General features: G+C 47.3%; 2 long non-coding RNA genes and 1 pseudogene across 5 annotated transcripts in view; 1 reads left to right on the top strand and 2 right to left on the bottom strand.

Moving 5' to 3' along the window:
• LOC110124441 (uncharacterized) overlaps positions 1 to 23,462 on the bottom strand; it is a 233,423-nt gene that overhangs the window by 200,879 nt on the left and 9,082 nt on the right. For 3 of the 4 annotated variants that reach the window (XR_011491244.1, XR_011491246.1, XR_002309776.2), the window contains exon 1: positions 2,050 to 2,214. The exons of the other annotated variant lie outside the window; for it this stretch is intronic. This is a non-coding gene — a long non-coding RNA (uncharacterized lncRNA). Of the gene's footprint in view, positions 1 to 2,049; positions 2,215 to 23,462 lie in introns of those variants that run through there. 4 annotated transcript variants of the gene reach the window in all.
• On the bottom strand, positions 15,306 to 22,603 carry LOC110124443 (uncharacterized). The gene is made up of 3 exons (XR_002309778.2): positions 22,453 to 22,603; positions 22,180 to 22,347; positions 15,306 to 16,156 (listed from the first exon to the last, which is right to left on the bottom strand). It is a non-coding gene; the product is annotated as an uncharacterized lncRNA (long non-coding RNA).
• On the top strand, positions 17,354 to 17,446 carry LOC139038346 (U6 spliceosomal RNA; annotated as a pseudogene).

Here is a 23,462-nt window from a genome sequence, read left to right as displayed (position 1 = left end):
CCAGCTGGGTAACTGGGGAGGATGCTGGGCAATGGCTAGCTCAACCTCCATCCCAAGCTTCTCCAAGGGACCATCCTATACAGCAAATGCTGAGAAACAACCATGTCTTCCATCCTCCTCTGCTAGTAGGGGTTCAGATGGGATAAGATTCTGCCAATTGGATGCACTGCTGCAAGACCTCAGTCTAGAGCCCCTGTAGACAGGGCCTGAGGCTTTTGCTTGGCTGGCCTCCAATATGGCAGAGGCAGTGGACTCTGCAGTGGACAGGTGGGCCCACAGCCTTCCCCAGTCACAATAATTCTTTGAGCTGGAGGTGCTTCTGGGAGCTCTGACTAGATACTGCTCATCTAGTTCTTCACAGGGTTTGCAGGCCACTTAAAGCTTGATTAACAAGCCCTTCCTGTTTCAGTCAGGTTCTGATTTCTGTTTTCTGAATCAGCACAGACGTTATGGACCTAGCATGTCTCACAACCAAAGTAGGTTTTTTTTTAACACCCTCCTCTATGTGACAAAGTTATTTTCAATGATAATCTTGGAATAATCTGTAATTATTCTTCTTACTGCTTGTTTGTTCCTTTTAAAACAGTCACTTAAAAGAATAGATTTTAATTGTAAAGATACTATTAAATTTAGTCAAACACTTTATATATGGACTGAAATTTGTACTTGCTGAAAGTTTAAACATGATAACACCAAGTGGTCATAGGGAAGAAAGTTGATTTAACTCGGGTTTTGTTTCTTGACTTTGCAACCACTGTGCTGTCATCATTTACCTACTGTTTAAGTGCAGGGGTACTTAACACCAGGAGAGCTAAAGATGCAAACTGTGCCTGAAGTCAGCTTGATCCATCAGAACTGTTCTTACTAGGAGTCCTCCTAATTAACTTTCATGTGGGATGTAATATTTATTAAAGGATAAGCAATAAAATATGCTAATTTGAAGCATATGTGCGTGTGTGTGTGTGTGTGTGTGTGTAGTTAAAATTCAACAATCACCACAGTAATTGTTTAGAACGTGGACCAACAAAAATTTGGGGGGGCGGATAAAAGCATTTTATCACTGACATTGTTTAGAATTGCTGGCATGGGGATAATAAAAAGCAGACTGACTTACAGTCGATTTTATTATTGGTTTTAAATTCTCAGCAGACCCTGCAGCCCTGAACCATGGGCACCAGCAGGAGGACAGTTCCCACTGCCCACACCGGTGCCATGAGCCCAAGGGGGGCAGGGGCTGAGCCTGAAGGAGCCTCACCCCGAGCCTGAGGGCTCCAGGAGAGGTGAGGGCAACTGGTGAACGGTGAGCCTGAGACACACGGCCTTCAGCACACATTTCCTGGGACTCAGTCCCCCGGAGAGACCCTCATGACTCCCTGAATTCTTCAAAGTCACCGAAGCAGAAAGATCCCCTCACAGATTGCCCTTGGGGAAGAGGAACAGAGAGCCCCAAGTGCTGCTGAAACCCTGATGCTGGTTCTCAGTAGTGAAGTGAGTCATCTACCACTCGTGTGGGGGAAGTGTGTGTCTCAGCACAATTGAAAATCCCTTTGTGTCATGAGTCTTGGAGAGCTTACACAGGTAGTAGAATCCGCAGATGCTAACTCTACCATTGCCAGAAGTCCACTTCCACCAAAACCCTGAGAGTCTGCCATCTGCTGGGCAGGTGAGCTGCATGGTGGTGTGTTGGGGGCTTGGAGAGGAAAGGCCAGACTGGGGCCCTATCATTAACAAAAGAGCCTTCTCGCTGCTCTTCCCCTCCAGGCGGTACCCACCCAGAGGGATATCAAAAGTGCTTTGAAGGCAGAGACCCCATTTCTGTCTGCTGACCCTCACAGTCCCCAGTGGTACAGGTCTGATGAAAGCCTAATTTCCTGGTTGCAAGGAGAGTCAAGCTTGTCTTTCCTCCTCTAGATGAGGGACCTTTAACATAAAGGTACAGTCTTGGAGGGAAAAAAGAAAACACAAGTTGATTTTAACAGTGGCTCCAGAGAACCTGTGGGAAACAAGGGGAGACTGTGTCCCCAGGCAAAAAGGAGAGCATCTACTCACCACCCCAGGAGGGCACGGCGTACTGGCAGAAAAGATGCAGATGGGCATGATCTGGTACTCAAGGACCCTCAAGGCTGGGACCTTTCTCATCCAGGCAGCAGCAGGCCAGATGTCCACCTGCAGGTCTTAAAGACGCAGCCCCAGCAGTAGGGGCTGTGTGCCAGCCTTCTTGTCTGGCACTGCTCAGGAGAATGCCACTACACCTCCTTCCTTAGGACCAATGGGCATCGTCCAGCCAAGGCAGGAGAGGCAGGGCCATCCAGCCACGTGGCTCGTACCCGGGTATCTGGGAGTAGGGCTGACCTGACTCATGCATTTCCAACACAGTGTTGCACCCAAGGTCAGATTGCTGTATTACTGTCAAGTAGTGTCAGCCAGCCTTATATCTAAGGACTACAGGCCTTAATTACTCCAGGGAACAGTCTGATGGCTAAACAAAGAAAGACTTTTACAAAGGCCCCTTTGTTGAAAGGGCATTTACGCGGATTGCTCCAGGCACCCCTCATACCAGCCGCCAGCCCAGCGCTGGGAAGTAGTACAGGTCAAGTCACCCTTTAACCCACAGGGTTTTTAGAAGACTTATGCTCAGGTCTGGCTGGCTTAGGTTTCCTGACTGTGTGATCCGAGATAAGTCACAGATCCTTACCAAGCCTCAGTTTCCGTATCTATAAAGCAAAGCTCATCAGGGTGAATCTCACCTACATTTTCTGAATGCTGAGTATGCCAGGGCCGACGGTAGTACCTAACACCCCGGCTCCCAACCCAGCCCCACTGAGCAGTGTTTGTGCCCTCCACTGGCGGACAGAATTGAATGGTGCTGTTACCTCTGCCCCAACCTCTCCACCCCTCTACATATAGTAAGTAAAAGAATGTGCTTGTAGAGAATACTTTTCCTTTCTCCTATCCAGAACCACCACTTTCCCTGTCTGCAGGGGTGGGGCAGAAACCCATCTTCTCCAGGACGAGGAAGGAGAGCTATTCCCTGCCCTGACTCCCTAGAAACAGCGAGGCAGGCGAGATCCACCCAGTAAGGCCAAATCTTGGCCGGCCCTAAACCTGGAATCTTGAAGGAGGGTGTGAGACAAAGGTTCAAGGATCATGAAGATTCCTCCCCATGTTGGTGGAGCTGGGAGGAGGCCCTGAGGCTGGTCCAGGGGGAGAGGATGCTGCAAGGTTTACGAACACTGTTCCCAGGAAGGTGGACCTGGCCTGTACTTCTGTTGCCCCAGCCCCACATTCCTGCTGCTTTTCGGAGCTTGGGGCTCCACCCTTCTGCCAATCCTGTAGATGACTAGATGGATAACCTTCCAGTGGGTTCCTTTCCTCTTTAACCTAACCAGCGATGAGCCCTGTTGTTTGTCACCAGGAGTCCTGCCTGATATTGTGAAAGACACAGCCAAGGAGGAAAGTAACCAAAGTAAAGGAAAAAAATTTTTTCAAGCCAGCTACGTAAGTATTCTTCACTTTTGCTGTTTCACTGCTAAGCTGTGTCCAACTCTTCTGCGACCCCATGGACTGCAACCCACCAAGCTCCTGTGTCTGTGGCATTCTCCAGGCAAGAATCTGGAGTGGCTTGCCATTTTCTTCTTCAGGGGATCTTCCCTACCCAGGGATTGAACCTGCATCTCCTGCATTGGCAGGTGGATTCTTTACCTCTGAGCCACCTGGGAAGCACCTAAATATAACAAGTATACTTATCACAGCAGTATTTAATCCTGGGTAAATGGGAAACAGAGCTCGTATGTGACAGTAGTGAAATGGTTAAGTAAACTCTGATTCATTCACCTGGAAAAGTAAGTGTTAATAGTTTTCAGGATAGTGGGTATGAAGATGAGGCAGTGACCGGAGAAGTGCTCATGAGACAGACTGACAAGTGAAATCTGGATAAGAAATTATATGTGCAAGATATTAGAACTTCTTCCCCAAGAATATAACCTCCTGCAGTGGCTAGGATTTTTATCTGTCCTGTTCAGGGTCCTATCTCCAGGTGCCAGTAATAGCAGATGCCAAACTAATACTCATGAAAGGAATGAATGGCTGAACAAACTATTTCCACAGGGAGGGGTGGGGAAAAACATCTTTATGTGATATTAGTGACTGTTGTAGCTTAGTCAGATTTTTTAAGCTGTTGTTTTTTTCCCTCTAATTCCAGCATTTCTTCCATGTGGTTTTATTATTTTACTAGGGAGAAAAGAATTTTTTCTGAGTCCAAACTATGAGCAGGTGACCCAACTTTCCCTAATATTTATGTCTGGAGAGGCTTAAGTTGCTACCAACCAGGGTGATAAGGGCAAAGGAACATTTGCTCCCCTTGCCAAATGAAAGTGCTAGGCTGAAACAACCTATCTGTCCACCAGGAACTGGCTCTGAGCCAGCGAGTACACACCGCCTTCCTGCAGCAGCACCGAGCACCCCGGACCTCACTGCCCAAGCCCAGCCTTGGAGCGCGAGACTGGCCGGGCAGGTGCCCAGGGCCGGTCCAAGGCCACCGCCCCCCTTCACTCCCCTCTGGCTGCAGTCTTTCTGCTTCCTCATCAGGCTTTGTTGCACATACCACAGCAATTGAACAAGGGCAGATTCCATGGCCAGAGGGAGTTCAAAGGGGTCACCGCCCCATCTGATTGGCATTCAGCTGAGGCCGCCTCCAGCTTAGCAAGCAGGATCCTATCCTACCTTGGACTGACTAAGCAGGGAGGCAGAGCAGTCAGCACTCTGGGTAGGTCAGGAGACAGGCTTCAGGCCGCCCTGAGCTTTCCCAGCAAGAAGGACAGAGGATGTTGATCAGTCAGGGGAGCCGCGAGGAAAGATCCCTTGGCAAGGCTGGCTGTGGACACCTACTGAGACCAGTCTTAGGACCACCACTGGCATGCATGCATTGTGAGAGTAATATTCTCTTTCCCTTTCTCTGTGTCTCTGTCACCTACACACACAATTTCTTCATAATAAAATAAAACCAGGCAAAGGAAAATGCTGGATCATCACAGAAAGCTAACCAAAATAATCACATGGATCACAGCCTTGTGTAGCTCAATGAAACTATGAACCATGTCATGCAGGGCGACCCAAGATGATGGGTCATGGTGGAGTGGACAAAAACTGGTCCACTGGACAAGGGAATGGCAAAGCACTTCAGCATTCTTGCCTTGAGAACCTCAGGAACAGTATGAAAAGGCAAAAAGATATACAACTGGAAGATGAGCCCCTGAGGTCAGTAGGGGCCCACTATGCTAAAATCCCACAGCCTCCAAAATGAAGATGAAGAAGACAGCTCACATTTCTCTCCTCCATGTCTTCTTCAGAAATCCTTTTCTGCCGCTGTCACTTTCCCCTCTTATATCAAGACGTTACATCCTGGTTTGATCCAAGCCGCACAAGCCCCAGGGTCCATGGCACATCCTGAAGGCATCGTCCCCTCGTGAACGCGCACCGCTGTGCTTCACCGGTTGTCCACAGGGCAGTACCAGCTGGGAGGCAGTCCTCCTTGGAGCTCTGGGTCCCCTTCTGCAGGGTTTCTCTCTGAAGCACCAGAAGCAGCTGGATGGTGCCCTCTCCTCAGAGTTCTGGGTCCCAGTTCTCTGTGACCCTGCCTCCAAGCCACTGAGGTACCAAGCGAGCCAGGTGGCACCCCTCCCAGAGGCGTGTGCGCCAGCTCTAGAGGACCCCATCTCCAAGCTCCTAGTGCTCACAAACCCAGCCTCTTGCTTCTATTTCCCTACCCCTCAGGGTGATAGTTGCCTCCTGCAGTTAACTCTGAGATGCCTGAGGATTCTTTTTTTTTTGCCCTTTCAGTCTGCTAATACCAGCTTAGCACCTTCCCTGGTAGCTCAGATGGTAAAGAGTCTGCCTATAGTGTGGGAGACCCAGGTTCAATCACTGGGTCGGGAAGATCCCCTGGAGAAGAAAATGCCAACCCACTCCAGTATTCTTGCCTGGAAAATCCCAGGGACAGAGGAACCTTGCAGGCTACAGTCCATGGGGTCACAAAGAGTTGAACACAACTGAGCAACTTCACTAGCAAATACCAGTTTAATTAATTCCTTTTATTAAATTCTCTGTTAAAACAACTATGGCGATCAACTTCTTGCCTAAATAATGTTTATGTAATCAAAAGACTTTCTGGAGAGTATTAACAATTTGGTTTCCATGGTTAGTTTTACTGTATTTAATTTAAAGTTCATTGAATTTTCCAATGCTTTAATTTTATAATCATTAAAAAAAAAAAACACCAAACCTATGGTGGTTTCTATTTTCCTGGTTGGACTCCAACACAGGAGGAAAGCATGGAGGGAAGTGCATGTCAGGTTGAACCTGCTAGTGAAGACAGTTTTATGAGTAGTTTGATAGATGATCTGTCTCCTCCTGGGAGACACTGGGGAGGAGAACTTTCCATTTCATGTTCAAATGGCAATCTTCAGGGAACTGTGTTCAAGAACTAACTGGAAGTTACCACCCACTAACTTTCCAAATTATCTACCATTTTTTATACTGTATTCTGAGGGGTTTAGATATAGATGAACAGTGGAGGGGCCTTCCCAGGTGGCTCAGTGAGTAAAGAATCTTCCTGACAATACAGGAGACATAGGTTCAATCCTCAGGTCAGGAAGATCCCCTGGAGGAGGGCACAGCCACCCATTCCAGTATTCTTGCCTGGAGAATCCCATGGACTGAGGAGGCTGGTGGCCTACAGTCCATAGGGTCGCAGAGTTGGACATGACTGAAGCGACTGAGCATGCACACATATATCAGTGGAGGAACATACGTCTTTTAAATAGCCAGGGATTACAGATCTCTGACTTGGCAGACCCTCAATGTAAGACGCTCTTGGCAAGGGAAAGAAGACCCAACTGGAAAAGAGAACGCTGTGAAATGACTATACAGAAGGAGTTAAGCAACCTAACTGTTCATAAAAACCAAAGGGAGGCCACCACACTCTAAGTTGCAAGGGGGAGGACTATTAAAATCACAGGTGGTTGCAATAACCACACATTCATTCAGAGCTGAATTTCCAATCCCTATCTCCTTACTTTGGGAGCAATTAGTCTCAGGTGAAAAATTGTACTTGCAGCTAATTGCACCTGCAATTACCTACTTCCGGGTGCAATTAGCCACTTGAACCTAATTCTGAGTGTGCAAGTGTTTAATTTCGTATGTGAGGGGTGATTCCAGATACAGTTAGTTGTGCCCTCAGTCTTTGCACCTGCAACTAATTGTGACTAATAAAAGAAGTCTTCACGCAAGTCAGGTTGGAGGCACATATGGTAGACCTTGTTTGGGGAACCGAGAATTAGATCAATTGCACTGATAAGACACAAGTGTACTAAAGGGAGCAAAAGGACAAATTATTAGACCTTGTCATTCTTTAGACCTAGGGTCACGTTAACAATGTCCCCTTTCTATAGCATGTTCCTCCTGGAGCACACAATATGAAGTCAGCCAGTGAGAAGCCTGGTTTGGCTCAAAAAGCTGCTGACAATAAAGAATATCCACAACGCGCAGGTCAAAACTGCATTTCAGTCAGTTCTCCATTATTTGGTCAATGCTGGTGAGGTTGTTCAAAACACTTAGGTAACAGACTGAATTAACTGAAATACTACTATGTGCTAAGTCATATAGTGAACCCAGAGATTAATAGGCATAGCTCCTGCCATCAATTTCAAGGCAGTTCCACAGATGTTTATTGAGTGCCTACTGACCCGGGTTCGATTCCTGGGTCGGAAAGACCCTCTGGAGAAGGGAATGGCAATCCACTCCAATATTCTTGCCTGGAGGATCCCATGGACAGAGGAGCCTGGAGGGCCACAGTCCATGGAGTCGCAAAGAGTCATGACTGAGTGACTAACACTACTACTATCTGTTTAGCACATCAAAGTGTTCATGAGCTTATTGGGAAAACGCATTTATTCTTTCTACAAGTACTGATTTATCGAGCCCTCTTGAAGTCTACATTCAAGTGGGGAAAACAGATGTTAAATAACTGTTTACACAATCAATGTCTTCATTACAGAGGCTGTGAGAGTATACAGTTGGGGCCTGCCCTGGGCTGAGAGTTCAAATTAAGCATCTCCAAAGAACTGATGCTTGAGCTGAGATTTGAAAGATGACTAGCAGTTACCTAGACAAAGGGCAAGGGAGACTGGACTCCAGGTGAAGGGAGTAAAACTGCAAAGGCTCAGAGGCAGGAAGGAACATGACAACATTAAGTAGAAAGAAGGCCCGAGTGGCTAGAGAATAGTAAGAATGCGGGGCTGTGAAGTTTGTGTGATAAGTGAGAGGAGGTTCTTTTTAAAGTACCCAAAACCATGCCCCATGAAATAACTGACCATGGTTCTTTCCAGAAAGGAAGGCAATGTGTGACTTTTCAACATTAGCCAGGAATCTTGTGGTGTGTGTTTTACTTCATCCCTCTTCCTCTAATCTCATCAACACCAACCTGGACCTTGGAACAGCCAGAGGAAAATGAGGTTGAGGAAGAATAACATTACACATCAACCCCTCCCTCCCAACCGCACATCTCTGAGCTTACATTTGGATAAGTGACTTGGATTTGGAGATAAGCCTATATTATACCAGGCTTCCCTGGTGGCTCAGATGGTAAAGTGTCTGCCTGCAAAGTTTGAGACCCAGGTTTGACCCCTAAGTCGGGAAGATCCTCTGGAGAAAGAAATGGCAACCCACTCCGGTACCCTTGCCTGGAAAATCCCATGGACGGAGGAGGAGCCTTGTATGCTACAGTCCATGGGGTCGCAAAGAGTTGGACACAACTGAGCAACTTCACTTTCTTTCCTTCTAAAGTATTATGATACATTAGACTGGACTGGACTTTTAATACTTGGAAATAAACCTCATTTTCAAAATCACTATGGGCTTAGTTGCTCAGTCATGTCCAACTCTTTGCGACCCAGTGGACCATAGCCCAGAGAGGTCCTCTGTCCACGGGGATTCTCCAGGAAGAATACTAGAGTCGGTTGCCATGCCCTCCCCTCCAGGGTATCTTCCCAACCCAGGGAACGAACCCAGGTCTCCTGCATTACAGGAGGATTCTTTACCATCTGAGACACCAAGGAAGTCCAAGAAACTGGAGTGGATAGTCTATCCCTTCTCCAGGGGATCTTCCTGATCCAGGAATCAACCCAGGGTATCCTGTATTGCAGGCAGATTCTCTACCAGCTGAGCTACCATGCAGTTATGAGGCAGACTGCATTGCAGGTGGATTCTGAACCTCAAAATTGAAGCTATTCTAATTGTTGGAGGTGATCCAGGAAGCTATGGGGTGTCTCTAAAGGATGGGTTAATAAGGACTCAGAGAAGATTTGAAGGTTGAATGGAAGAGACATCTGGCCTCTTCGTGACTGCACTCCATTGAGGGCTAAGAAGGCAGGGAAGGTTCCATAAAGAAAAGAAGGCCTAGTAGGCTTTGTAGTGCAGGAGCAGAATAGTGAGAACATAGGGGATGGATTCTGTTCTCTGTAGGGTGGGAAGTCTCAAGAACTTGGGCCTGGCTGGAGTAGATGGTGAGATGAGAGCAGCGGAGTTGGATTAACACGGGGTAATAGGAGTACTACTATAGCATCAAACCTGGCTTCTCCTCCACACTCTTAACAAGCAGCAAAATGACTTAGTCTAAACCAGGGGGTTCATATAGGTGACCTCCCTTCCACGGTTAAGATTATGACTTTCCCCCCCTTTCTTCTTTGTGTACTGTCTGGTGGGATGGTAAGAAGTCACACTGTGAGGACATTCCCTCCATATCCCCACCCCTTAATCAGCATTCCAGGCCAAGAGGGCCTGGAAGACACATGCCGTGCAGGTCTTCAAGAAAACAGGGAGGGGAGGAAAGTCTGCTCTTCTTCTTCTCTCTGTATGAGGGGAGGAGGGTTCGCTCTCTTCCCCCTCTCTCTTTCTCCTCTCTCTCTGTGGCTGAGGTTGGCTTGATGTTCCCCAGATCATCTACTCCTCACTCAGCACACAGGAAGACTGTTTTCCAGCCTCCCTTCCAGTCGAACTAGAGTCCTGGACCTGGGTTCTAGACAGGCAGCCAGTGCAGCCCTGGTACCTAAAAGATTCATTTCAGTCTTTCACTCACTCTCCTCTCCCAACTCATGAGATGAAAAAGAACGGACTTTAAGATGGTGGAGACACGAGATGGCAAGAATCCGCCTCCCTGTTCAGATGGGAGCCGTCAGACCCTCTGCAGACCGTGACACAGGCAGGTTATACTTGGTTAAGCCCCTGAGATGCGGGGCTGTTCGTTACCGCAGCAGAGTGCCCCCTGGTGCACCCTGACATGGCAGCCCACACCCAACCCCAGGGCCTGCCACCCTCCTGTTTGCCTCCCTCTGGACACTTTCCACAACCCCTTGGGCCGCATTCATTTCTGTGCGGCAAAGTACTAACAGTTCTAGAGATGGGGGAGGAAGACCCACAAGGAAACCCTCAGGGACTTCCCTGGTGGTACAGTGGTTAAGAACCCCCCCACCTTTCAATGCAGGAGGCATGGGTTTGACTCCCGGTCAGGGAGTTCAGATCCCACAGGCTATGGGGCAGCTGAGCTCGAGCGGCACAACTGGAGAGCCCACTGACCACAACAAAGACCCAGAGCAGCCAAAAAGGAGAAGATTCAGGCCCTTCTCTTCCTGGAGCACGCTACTGCACTGCCACCCCACAGCCCTGGCGGGCCCCTCCTCCTGAAAGGCTCTGCTCTGGAGGGTCACTCACCTGGTTTCTTCCTGGCTGAAATGACCCTTTCTCAGAGAGGCTGGGGGCACCTGCCCAACTTAACATCACAATACTCTCCTTTACCACCTCAGGACACTTATAAATCCATGAAATTATCTTATTTGTCTATTGTCTTTCTCCTTCTAGGATGTCATCTTCACGAGAACAAGATCTCAGTTTTGTATGTTGCTGTTTCTTTGCGTGCATGCTCAGTCACTTCAGTCGTGTCTGACTCTTTGCGACCCCACGGACCATAGCCCACCAGGCTCCTCTATCCTTGAGATTCTCCAGGCAAGAATATTGGAGTGTTTGCCATGCCCTCCTCCAGGGGAACCTCCCAACCCAAAGATCAAACCCACATTGGCAGGCAGGTTCTTTACCACTGGCACCACCTGGGAAGCCCGTTGAATGAATGAATGAATGAATGACAGGATATAAAGATTCTCACTCCAGGTTATCTAGCTCCACTTTCTTTACAAATGAAGAAATCGAGCGCTTTTCCCTACAAAGAGGAAACAGAGAAGCAGCTAATGCAACTTTACAATGCAAGCTGTTTCTGGAGCACTGAACTCGAATGTGATTTATTCAAGTGAAAACTCTGGGGGAATTGTTTTGGAGGGATCCATAAAACAAATGTCATTTTCACCTGGAGAATTCACCCAACCTTCTAACCGATTTCAAATATAGTTATTTAATGCAGATTTGACAAATTTGAAATCTCTTACACAAAGCCATTTATCATCTACTGTGTGCCTGCCCTGCATCACAGTTTAAGTTATGGCTCTTTAATAGGGTAAAACATTTCATAAAATCATCAAAATACCTTAAACCAAAACTGCCTATAAGAATTGATGAGTTTCAGGCATTGATTCAAGCCCTGAAAACATCAACCTTGCCATTGGCACCATGGGCACTTCTAATAAAAGCAGCTAAGGAGGTATAATGAATATCAAATGAACCATTTTGTATGTCTATGTGGTTTCTCCAATTGGAAATAAATCAATGAGCCTTACAAAATGCATATTTTAGTGGTATATTCATAAACAATAATCTTGTTTTTCTTTCATGACTCGAGTGTCATTCTTTTTTATAACACAACTGAAGATTTAATAATTTATTCTATATATACATAACCCAAAGCAAAAAAGGGGAGGACAACCTAGCATATGTTTGATATTTAAAATATCCTTGCATGTGGAAGCTTTGTGGGTCATAAAGGTAAAACCAAAGCACTCATAATCTTGTAGCAAACATGGGTGTGCGCTGTGTGCTAAGTCATAGCTTCTGTCGTGTCTGACCCTTTGTGACCCCATGGACTGGAACCCACCAGGCTCCTCTGTCCATGGGATTCTCCAGGCAAGAATACTGGAGTGGGTTGCCATGCCCTCCTCCAGGGGATCTTCCCAACCCAGGAATCAAACCCAGGTATCCTGCATTGCAGGTGGATTCTTTACCACTGAGCCACTGGGGAGCCTAGTTGCAAACACAGGCCACATGAATAATAACTAGTAAACAAGAGAGAAACTTACATGAATACAATACCAAGAGGCAGCCTAGACTGCCGCGAGCTAAGTGAAGCAGAACACGCAGCCTGAATCAAATCCCGCTTTGCGGGTGCTGTTAGCCAAGCCCATGCCAGCCCTCCTGGCCGGATCAGCCAGGGACAGCAGGCCCGTGGGGCTGAGGTGAGCTCCCCCAGCAACTGTGTGGAGTGTTCCCCTGCAGACCTCCCCGTGACCCTGCCAAACGGGTCAGGTGGGCTGTCCCCCCTGGCTTGCTCAGCTGGGTAAGTGGCTTTCCCTCCCTTTGGTAGGGGCTCAAACCCTATGATCCAAAGCTGCGCTCTCCATCTCAGTAACTTCCGTTCCAGAGGCCAGATATAGCCATCCCCGCACCAGCTCACAAAACTTCCAGTCAGACAGCCATGCTCAGGGATAACCGAACGAGGAGTGTCTCCCTGGCCCAGCCCACAGACGGAAATAACAGCCACGTGGTGAGCATGGGCCAGACATTTTTTTTTCCCGTCATTAGGACTTTGGAGGTATTTTTGTGTTGGTTCTGGATTCCTCTGTTTGTCTTTGTCATTTGGAAGGAGACGTAGTCACTGAAGAGGTTGCTACACCCACATCCCATGTTAGACTCATGCCTTCAAACCCGGTTGTGGTGGCTCACGGCCAGAAAGGTTTTCATTTCTTAAACCTCCCAGTCACCCATACAAAAGGAGTGTCTAGGGCACAATAAAGGACAGAAATGGTATGGACCTAACAGAAGCAGAAGATATTAAGAAGAGGTGGCAAGAATACACAGAAGAACTATACAAAAAAGTTCTTCACGACTCAGATAATCACGGTGTGATCACTCACCGAGAGCCAGATATCCTGGAATGCGAAGTCAACTGGGCCTTAGGAAGCATCACTACGAGCAGAGCTAGTGGATGTGATGGAATTCCAGCTGAGCTATTTCAAATCCTAAAAGATGATGCTGTGAAAGTGCTGCACTCAATATGCCAGCAAATTTGGAAAACTCAGCAGTGGCCACTGGACTGGAAAAGGTCAGTTTTCATTGCAATACCAAAGAAAGGCAATGCCAAAGAATATTCAAACTACTGCACAATTGCACTCATCTCACATGCTAGTAAAATAATGCTCAAAATTCTCCAAGCCAGGCTTCAACACTACGTGAACCGTGAACTTCCAGATGTTCAAGCTGGTTTTAGAAAAGGCAGAGGAACTAGAGATCAAATTGCCAACATCTGTTGAATCATCAAAAAAGCAAGAGAGTTCCAGAAAAACGTCTATTTCTGCTTTATGGACTATGCTAAAGTTTTTGACTGTGTGTATCACAACAAACTGTGGAAAATTCTGAAAGAGATGGGAATACCAGACCACCTGACCTGCCTCTTGAGAAACCTGTATGCCAGTCAGGAAGCAACAGTTAGAACTGGACGTGGAAAAAAAGACTGATTCCAAATAGGGAAAGGAGTATGTAAAGGCTGTATATTGTTACCCTGCTGATTTAACTTATATGCAGGGTACATCATGAGAAATACTGGGCTGAATGAAACACAAGCTGGAATCAAGATTGCCATGAGAAATATCAACAACCTCAGATATGCAGATGACACCACCCTTATGGGAGAAAGCAAAGAAGAACTAAAGAGCCATTTGATGAAAGTGAAAGAGGAAAGTGAAAAAGTTGGCTTAAAACTCAATATTCAGAAAACTAAGATCATGGCATCTGGTCCCATCACTTCATGGAAAATAGATGGGGAGACAGTGGAAACAGTGTCAGACTTTGTTTTGGGGGGCTCCAAAATCACTGCAGATGGTGACTGCAGCCATAAAATTAAAAGACACTTACTCCCTGGAAGAAAAGTTATGACCAACCTAGGCAGCATATTAAAAAGCAGAGACATTACTTTGCCAACAAAGGTCCGTCTAGTCAAGGCTATGGTTTTTCCAGTAGTCATGTATGGATGTGAGAGTTGGACTGTAAAGAAAGGATGTGAGAGTTGGACTGTAAAGAAAGCTGAGTGCTGAAGAATTGATGCTTTTGAACTGTGGTGTTGGAGAAGACTCTTGAGGGTCCCTTGGACTGCAAGGAGATCCAACCAGTCCATCTTAGAGGAGATCAGTCCTGGGTGTTCATTGGAAGGACTGATGCTGAAGCTGAAACTCCAATACTTTGGCCACCTGATGCGAAGAACTGACTCATTTGAAAAGACCCTGATGCCGGGAAAGATTGAAGGCAGGAGGAGAAGGGGACAACAGAGATGGTTGGATGGCATCACCAACTCAATGGATATGAGTCTGAGTAAACTCCAGGAGTTGGTAATGGACAGGGGGGCCTGGTGTGCTGCAGTCCATGGAGTCGCAAAGAGTCAGACACGACTAAGCGACTGAACTGAACTGAACTGAGGACTTCCCTGGTGGGCCAGTGGTAAAGAATCTGCCTTCCACTGCAGGGGACGCAGGTTCAATCCCTGGTCAGGGAACTAAGATCCCACATGCCTTAGGGCAACTAAGCCCATGAACCACAACTAGAGAACCCTATGGGCAGCAACAAAGAGCCCACACAGAGCAACAAAGACTCAGTGTGTGTGCTTAGTCGCTCAGTTGTGTCTGACTCTGTGTGACCCCATGGACTGTGACTGACCAGGCTTCTCTGTCCATGGGATTCTCCAGGCAAGAATACTGGAGTGGGTAGCCATTTCCTTCTCCAGGGGATCTTCCCAACCCAGGGGTCAAACCCAGGTCTCCCGCATTGCAGGCAGATTCCTTAGCATCTGAGCCACCAAGGAAGCCCAAGAATACTGGAAAGGGTGGCCTATCCCTTCTCCAGGGGATTTTCCTGACCCAGGAATAGAACCAGGGTCTCCTGCGTTGCACATGGATTCTTTACAAGCTAAGCTACCAGGGAAGCCCAAAAGTGATGCACACAGTGATGTAAATAACCGTTGGAAGCAATTATTCTATTTTAATATTATCCTGTATCTCTGAACAGAAAGTAGGAGTTTTGAGTCAGCCACCTGGTAGCAATAAAAGTGAAAGTGAAAGTGTTAGTCCCTCAGTTGTATCCAACTCTGTGATCCCGTGGACTGTAGCCCACCAGGCCCACCTGTTCCTGGGATTTTCTTGGTGAGAATACTGGAATGGGTTGCCACTTTCTTCTCCAGGGGATCTTCCCTACCCAGAAATCGAACCCACGTCTCCTGCATTAGCAGGTGGCTTCTTTTACCACTGAGACACCTGGGAAGCCCACAAAGACCCAGCACAGCCAAATTAAAAAATAACTTTTTAAATAAAATAAAAAAATAAAAGGAGAGTCCAGCAAGTGCATCTCCTCCCAACCCCGTCCAGCAGTGCCTCCTGCAGAGCCAGGATCATGCTGGGACTAGGATGCCTTTTCTCCTCAGTCTAGCTGGAGTGACAGCAGTGGCTGTAAGAGGTGCATCTGTGGGGCTGGACCGGGTCATTTCCATGTTCATACCCATGATGCACCTGGGCAGCACTCAGGCCTAGGGCCCCAGAGCTGTCAGCTCAGTGCCCTCCGCAAATACTAAAATGAGTTAAATTATTCATTTATTTCTTTAAAAGTACACAGGGTTCGACCATCACAAAGCCCACTTTTGATCTGCTTCCTGACACACAGGGCTCAAGTCAGCCAGGTCTTGTGCAGGCCAACAGACACATCTTGTTAAGTCTTATCCAGCAGGTGACGCTCAATGGGACGGTGCTAAAGAAATAGGCTGGGGAAGGTGACTGTCTACTCTGGGCCCTATTTCCAAATGCAGCGCATGATAAGCAGTGGTGCAGAACTATAACCTTCAGTTGTCAGAGCATCTTTGTACTTTTGTTCTTCAAAGGCAGAATGTTTTCTGGCATGTTGCTACCTGAGCAAAAAAAAAAAAAAAAACTCCCTTAATTTCTACATATGCATGCCTATCACACTGATGCATCTCATTTCTTGTTGCAGTGCATGTTGTCACAGGACCATTAAATAATTTATGCCTTTAATGTATTTATCAGCTCTCCTGTGTGTGTGTGCCAGTATCAAAGATGTCTTCTCTATTAACAGAAAGCAAGCACCCTCTTGAGTCATTCTCCACCATGAAAAAAACTTTGCATCTTATGCATCAAATGAGTAAAAAGTGATAACAGGTCCCTGTTCTTTACACAAAATGAAGTACTCATTTACACCAGAAAAGCAGTCGAACTAAGCATTTTACACTACATATTTTCTGAAATTGCTCCCCTTCCTTCTTCTTTTCTAAGGAAGGTCTCTGTTACTCCATGTCAGCTGTAAAGGGAAAATGGCTCCTCGGTTTCAACTTGTTCTATTTACGCTGCACTTTCTTTGCTCCCGCCTTGGAATGTTTACCAGGCCTGTCATCAAGAACAGCATCGGAGCGCCCAGCAGTGCCAAGGGTGGTACCAGGTGTGTGTGTTTGGCAGCCCTTGCCTCCACGGCTGCCCACAGGCTCCAACTTGGATTCAGCCGTGGTGATCATTCACACCCTTGCGGCAGCAGCAGGTCGGGGTGCTACCAGCAAAGACGACAAGCAGCAGTAGTGAGCACCAGGGCAGCAGCTGCTGTGGGCAAAGTCAGGGGACTGCACCTGGCTCGTGTCAACTTCCTGCTCCAGCCACCACCCACCACCCACCGTTCTCATTCGGAAGGCTTTTGTGTCTTGCTGGTACCATGAAAGAATTGCCAGAATGAGACAATCTTAGAGGAAGGGAATCTCAAAAACATGTCATTGGACCTGCTCCTTTTAAAGATAAGGAAGTGGAAGCCCTGAAGGTGTAAGTTTCTTGGCCATGCTCATGTAGGCGGTTATTGGCAGAGTAATGACAGGAATCAAGTCACTGAAGCCACTTTCTAATGATCTTTCTGCCGTACCTGTGACCTTTCAACATTTGTTAGCATAATCCACACAGTATGGAATACATTTTACATCATCACCTACAGTATCTACAGATACGCCCAACTAACACAAAATCTCGCAAAACAATAGTTATCTTTACTATATGTGATATACTCTAGTATTTTCTCTTATAGTATATTCGTTTTAAAAGAGCCTGGAGATTGCTTGGCAGCATGTTACTAAAACTGGAACAATACAGAGAAGATTAACATGGCCCCTACACAAGGATAACATGCAAATTTTCCCCATTTTTTTTTCCCACATTTACCAAATGTTCCTTTTCTTTCCAGGGATAATATTTATAGGTACACAGTCAAATAATTTGCATTTTTCCTAATTAGATACATCTACTGAATATCTAGGAAGGTGGAGTTGATATAGGTATAGAGAAGGGTCCCCTCCAGTTCGAACCTGTCACATGCCCGATCAGGAATAAGCTTATTGTCTGATCTGTCCTTAATTCTGAAAAGGCAGAATGATCTAACAGAGAACACTGGGTCTAGTCCTGGCTCCACCATCTTGCAAGTGTGTGACTTGGGGTGAATTTTCTCTGGGTTCTGCTATCTCAACTGCAAGATCAAGCTGTTGTTAATTGACAAGAGTTCTGAGGAGGGAACACAATAATGCAAATGAATGCAATAAAAAGCTCTATTCACAAGACTTGTCCTGGAACAGCAATGGTTTTAAATTCTCACATTTCAGAGAAATATGGTGTCTCAAGATGTTTCTGGATTCTCATCAAAACACCTGCATAATGTATTATGAATAAATTTGGTATAATAAAGGAAAACTAAGCCCTGGAACTGACTCATTTTTAAATGCTTTTGCAGGTGTTTAGAGAGGAGGAGTTGACCCTAAATCCTGAAGATGTTCAGCCTCAGAAAAGGAGAAGTCATTGAGGTCAAAGATGAGTCTCTGCTCTTGAAAGGAAAAGGTGATCAGTCACAAATTGAAAATCATAATCAAGAAAGGTTGCTGTCAGTGGGTATGAAGAGGAAGAATTGAGTGAACATACTATAAAACAATCAGATGCAACAGCCATGCTGAAGGCTGGTGGAACATGTGGGGTGGAATGAAAGAGAAGAGTTTCAGATGCATTCAGTGCTGCCCAGCTGCTTGTGAAGAAGGCATCTTTCTCAGAGGTGGTTTGGCTTGGGTTCAGCATATTCCAGCTTTGGACTCACCAAATCCAATAGAATTTTTTTTTAAACTGCTATAGAAATTATTTTTGTTAAATATTCAAAATGTCTGCAATAACATAATCTTGCCCAAAGTAACAGTTAGAAGGATTTTTGACACCTGAGAACGTTCAACAAAGCCATTCAGAAGCTGGTTGTGATGCTCTGCTTGGAGATATGCCTAGGGTTAAAAAAAAAAAAAAAGGCATCACAGGTCCTACTAAGGTACTGAGAGCTGCCTCACGGCTGCTCCTGCTATGTGAAACACAGCGGAAGTTGTAGCAAAGATACTGACGAGGGGGAGGACCCTGTGTGGCCAGAGTGGGTGGAGGTGGTGTGGAAGTGGTGTGTTCTCATTCCTGAAAGAGTGCATTATCACTATTAATGAACTGTTACAGGAAGCTCAGAGCTGTGTTTCTCACCAGTAACTTCAGAGAAATCACTTGAAAAAAAAAAAAGACCAAAGAAAAGGTTATAGGTTTCAGTTAGGGGTATCAGTTGACAAAGTGCCTGATGGTTTATGGCTGTCATGGTGCACGCCCACAGACAACATATTTTGTGTTTTTGAATGAAAAGACATTTGTATGTTCTTCTTTAAAAAAATGCCAGCTATGCTTACAAAATTTATTCCACAGCCCACCCAATAGAGTATTTGAAATCAGCACACCCGTGGTGCGGAGGGGTGAGCCCTGAGTGTGGGCAGTGTGACCTCTTTCCCCACAGACTCACCTCCAGCCTGTCTCATTTGCTCCACCAACACCTACTCCTATTGCACCCTCTGAAACCTCTGTTCAATGGTGAGAAATCCTCCCTTGACTTTAGTGGGGGGAGCACTCCTTTCTCTTCCTGTTTCCTTTAGAGTCTGGTTCTCTCAGCCATGAACTCACCATCCCACTCCACTGCTCCCAGACTCCCAGGGATGGGGAGGGAGGATCTGTGCCCTCTTGACCCCTTGGAGACAACACTGCTCTTCCACCTTCATGTAAATCCCTCCTTCCCTCCTCACACCACCTGTTCGCCCACTGTGAGTGAGTGAAAGTCGCTCAGTTGTGTCCGACTCCTTGTAACCCCATGCACTACACAGTCCATGGAATTCTCCAGGCCAAGAATACTGGAGTGGGTAGCCTTTCCCTTCTTCAGGGGATCTTCCTAAGCCAGGGATCAAACCCAGGTCTCCCACATTGCAGGCGGATTCTTTAGCAGCTGAACCACAAGGGAAGCCCAAGAATAGTGGAGTGGATAGCCTATCCCTTCTCCAGCAGATCTTCCCAGTCCAGGAATCGGACCAGGGTCTACTGCATTGAAGGTGGATTCTTTACCAACTGAGCTATCAGGGAAGCCCACTACTGCCCCCAAACCTCCCACTGGCATCTTGGTGGCTTACCACCTTCTTTTCTATCCTAGATCCTCCCATCAACATGGCACTTCCATATCCACATGGACCACCACTACCCTCCCCGCTTCATTCCCTTCCTCCCCTGGTTACAAATCTGACTTTGGAATAACTTAGCATCATCCCACGAGTGGTGTCCTCCACCTTCCACCCCCATTCTATCCATATCCCCTCATTCTCTCAGCTCTCTTGTGGTTTGGCTTCACTCCCCATCCAACCTAGACTCCAGGGACAAGAGCTTCACTCCACTGACAATCTGGACCAATGGAAATAAATTTATTTCATAATGTACATCCAAAAGCAATACAGGAGAAATAATCAGGCATATATCTCTAACATTCACTCATTCATTCATTCATTCATAAACTGCAAACAGTTTACTATTGGATCAACATTTTCTTCTCTTTAAAATGTACCATAAATGATAAAGAATCTGCCTGCAATGCAGGAGACCCAGGTTCGATCCCTGGGTTGGGAAGATCCCCTGGAGAAGGGAAAGGCTGTCCACTCCAGTATCTCTGCCTGGAGAATTTCATGGACAGAGGAGCCTGGTGGGCAAACTGTTCATGCAGTCGACAAGAGTCAGACACAGCTGAGCGACTAACACACACACACACACACACACACACACACACACACAAATATAAGGGCATTAACAGCCAGTATCATAAGAGCTTCAGTGTTCTCTCCCCATTCCTGGTGGATCATTTCACACAGGCCCTGGAGGGAAGCACATGCCCGTCTCAGAGCCACAGCCCCCATACCCATCTCTCTTCCCACTGTCACATCCATCCTGAGAAACCAGCCTGGAACCCATCAGCCACGGGTGCCCCATTCTCTTCCAGGTGGCTGCGTGATGCTAGGGGCCAGCGGGGTCCCAGGCAGCTTCTGTAGACATACCTTCCTCCTCAAGGCCCTGTCACTGAAAGCCTCAAGGGCTAAAGCCAAGCCTGTTGGCAAGAAAACTTCCTGCCTCTCTGTACCACCAGCACCGAGGACAGTGCCTGGCCCTTGCCCTCGATCCTCGGCATCTGATGCATTGCACGGTGCACACACGTGGCCTCTCCATCACTCTGGGCCACACGGTGGTAAAGGCATGAAGAACATACAGAGAAAACCCAGCCAGTCAGGGGTTCCAGTTGGGCACAGGCTTGGTTCTGAAGCTGTACGAGGGCCCCTTGCCCCCCACAGCACCTGTCTGCCCAGCATGACCCACCAACAGACCAGGCCTTCAGAAGGCAGACACACCAGAGCTGACTGGGCTCTTGTTTTGCCACATGTGACTGAATCCATTTAATTAAAGCCCACTGCTGTTCCAGGGGGTTGCTATGGAGGCAGGAAATAGGGCCCCTCCAAACAAACTTCTCTTTACTCACAGGCTTGGAGAAGCCTGGGCCCAGGACACCTCCATCTCCTTCTGACTCCAGCTCATAGAAGGATTCCTTGGCTATCACAGGGTGGAGGTGGGTGAGAGAGGGATGAGTCTTGAAGGAGTAGCACTGAAGAGGCCCGGAGCACCGATGCCAGAGCAGCACTTAGGAGAGGTGATGATGAGCACCACGGAGTGTGCTGGCTGGTGGGCTTTCCTCTCTGGCCGGAAGGAATCTTTGGCACATTCCCTAGCCCCACTCCCTACCCCACCCCCTGCTCATTACCTGGAGATGCAGGCCCAGGTAAGCAATGTCTGCAGGACACACAACAGCTACCATACTGTCTCAGGAGGGTAAAGATGATTCAGAAAAAATTCCCTCCCCTCCTGTCAATTCTTTCGTCTTCTCTTCCTCCACTCCCCAGCCCAGTGTTTCATATCCAGCGATCCACAACTGACCCCTGCCTCAGAGTCACTTTCGGGCCTATTTAAAATGCAGATTCCTGGGCCTCTGTCAGCCTAAATCAGAAACTCTGAAACCAGTCACGAAGTCTGCAGTTACTCAGTTCTTCCCAACCACTCCTTGTTAATCCACACCCCCTCTCCACCTTACCACCATTCCCACATGCCCCCTACTTCTCAGGGCATCATAATGATACCAACAGGGACTGAAAGGGAAGGACCTGGCAGGAGTGAGACCCCCTGGGCGCTGCCCTGCCCGCGCTGACCGTGAGTGTCTCCTTTACTGAGCTTCATTTTCACCTGGAACATCTCACATGGCTCCTCGGGGCCCCGCTGAAATTAAGTTGGCCTACTTGTCACAAATGAATTCTGGGCAAGCTGAAGTTTTAATACCTTGAACTCAGATAAAGTCACCAGGAAGAAAACAAGTAAATCAGGGAGCTGAGATCTGACCTAATGTTGATCTCTTTTGGGCCAAAACCACCGTCTACTATTAGGTCTCTGGTAATGGGCCTGCAAAGATGGAAATGTTAATCAATGCTAAGCCGGAGTTACAAATAAAAAAAGACCAGTGCCATCTACTCACCTCCAGGGAATGGGTGTGAACTTGAGATAACTATGACGGTGAAGCTCTCGAAACCCAAAGACAGTTCTCTGGCCGGTCTTTCGCTCACGGAATTTCCGTGGCCCCAGTCCGCGTGCAGCTCCGACAAGTGAACTATTTTTGTACGTGAACAAGTACAGTGATTGCTATCTGTGCTCTGAATCAAGGATAAAAAGGAAAGTGAGAGGGAGAGATAAGAGTGTGAGAGAAAAAATGGAGGTGAGATGCAGCAATACAGACACGCGGGGAGGATACTGGAAACAGAAGAAAAGGCGCCAGGCGCCCTTCCCAGGGAGGAAGGAGCCGGGAAGGAAGGGTGAGACTCCAAAGGGCCAGGGGGCACCTTGGCAAGCATACGACAGCGCCTCCCTCTGGTCTCACAGCATCCTGGGGCGGCTAATGATGACGTAGGCAAAGGGCTTCGTAAAAGGTCAAGTGCTACCCATTCAGGCGGCTAGCTCCCTGTTTGTGACCGTTTCCAACAGCCCCAGCAAGCCCCGGACACTACAAACCACGTGGCGAACCAGCAAACACGTTTCCATTAAGCAGATCCCGATCTACTCTTCCAGCACCGGATTACCTAGGGACCTTAATGATGCTATTTTAGCAAGAAACTGAAAACGAGTAGAAGAGATGCCCTCAGAATATGTTGAACCCCTTCTGTAACACACCACTCCACCAAGAGCCCATGTTCCACATCGATTTTAATGTATTTATACATTTTTGTTTCGAGACCAGCAAGGCCTGAGCCACAGCTTCCTGCATTCTGCCTCGTCAGCGTGAAAAAATTTGTTGCCCTAGGCCCCTTCAGTTTCCTCTGGGGCTCTCCTTCTCCTCAGAGTCTGACTAAGATGAGAAGTTTACCCCACAAGGTAATAAAGAGACTGTTCTCCGTTCTGATTCAACCCTTGGGCTTCCTGTCGGCTCCTGAGGCAGCTTCGCGGAGGTGTGCTTGCCACCACGACCTGACCACAAGAGGGCGCCAGAGAGCAACGAGGGCCCAACATTCCAACCCCGCCCCCGACTCCGAAGAGCGGAGTCCCAGTCCCTCCTCCTTCCCAGAAACTGGGAAGCTTCTGGTCCTTGTGGATCCACTGAAACAAACATGTCACCTTTATTGGACAGTTCCTTGGTAAACTCCTATTTTCTTCTTTCTCAAGTTTGGGTAGAAAACAAAACAATTAATTTAAAAAGCAGCACAGGAGAGCCTCAACATTATTTATGTCTCTAATTATCTCATTCTAGTGGGTATTTTAGTCCTTGTC

The sequence above is a fragment of the Odocoileus virginianus genome, chromosome 14, assembly GCF_023699985.2.
Source record: "Odocoileus virginianus isolate 20LAN1187 ecotype Illinois chromosome 14, Ovbor_1.2, whole genome shotgun sequence".
Taxonomy (NCBI): Eukaryota; Metazoa; Chordata; class Mammalia; order Artiodactyla; family Cervidae; genus Odocoileus; species Odocoileus virginianus.
The sequence above is the reverse complement of the archived record's forward strand: the minus strand, read 5'-3'. Positions and strand labels throughout refer to the sequence as shown.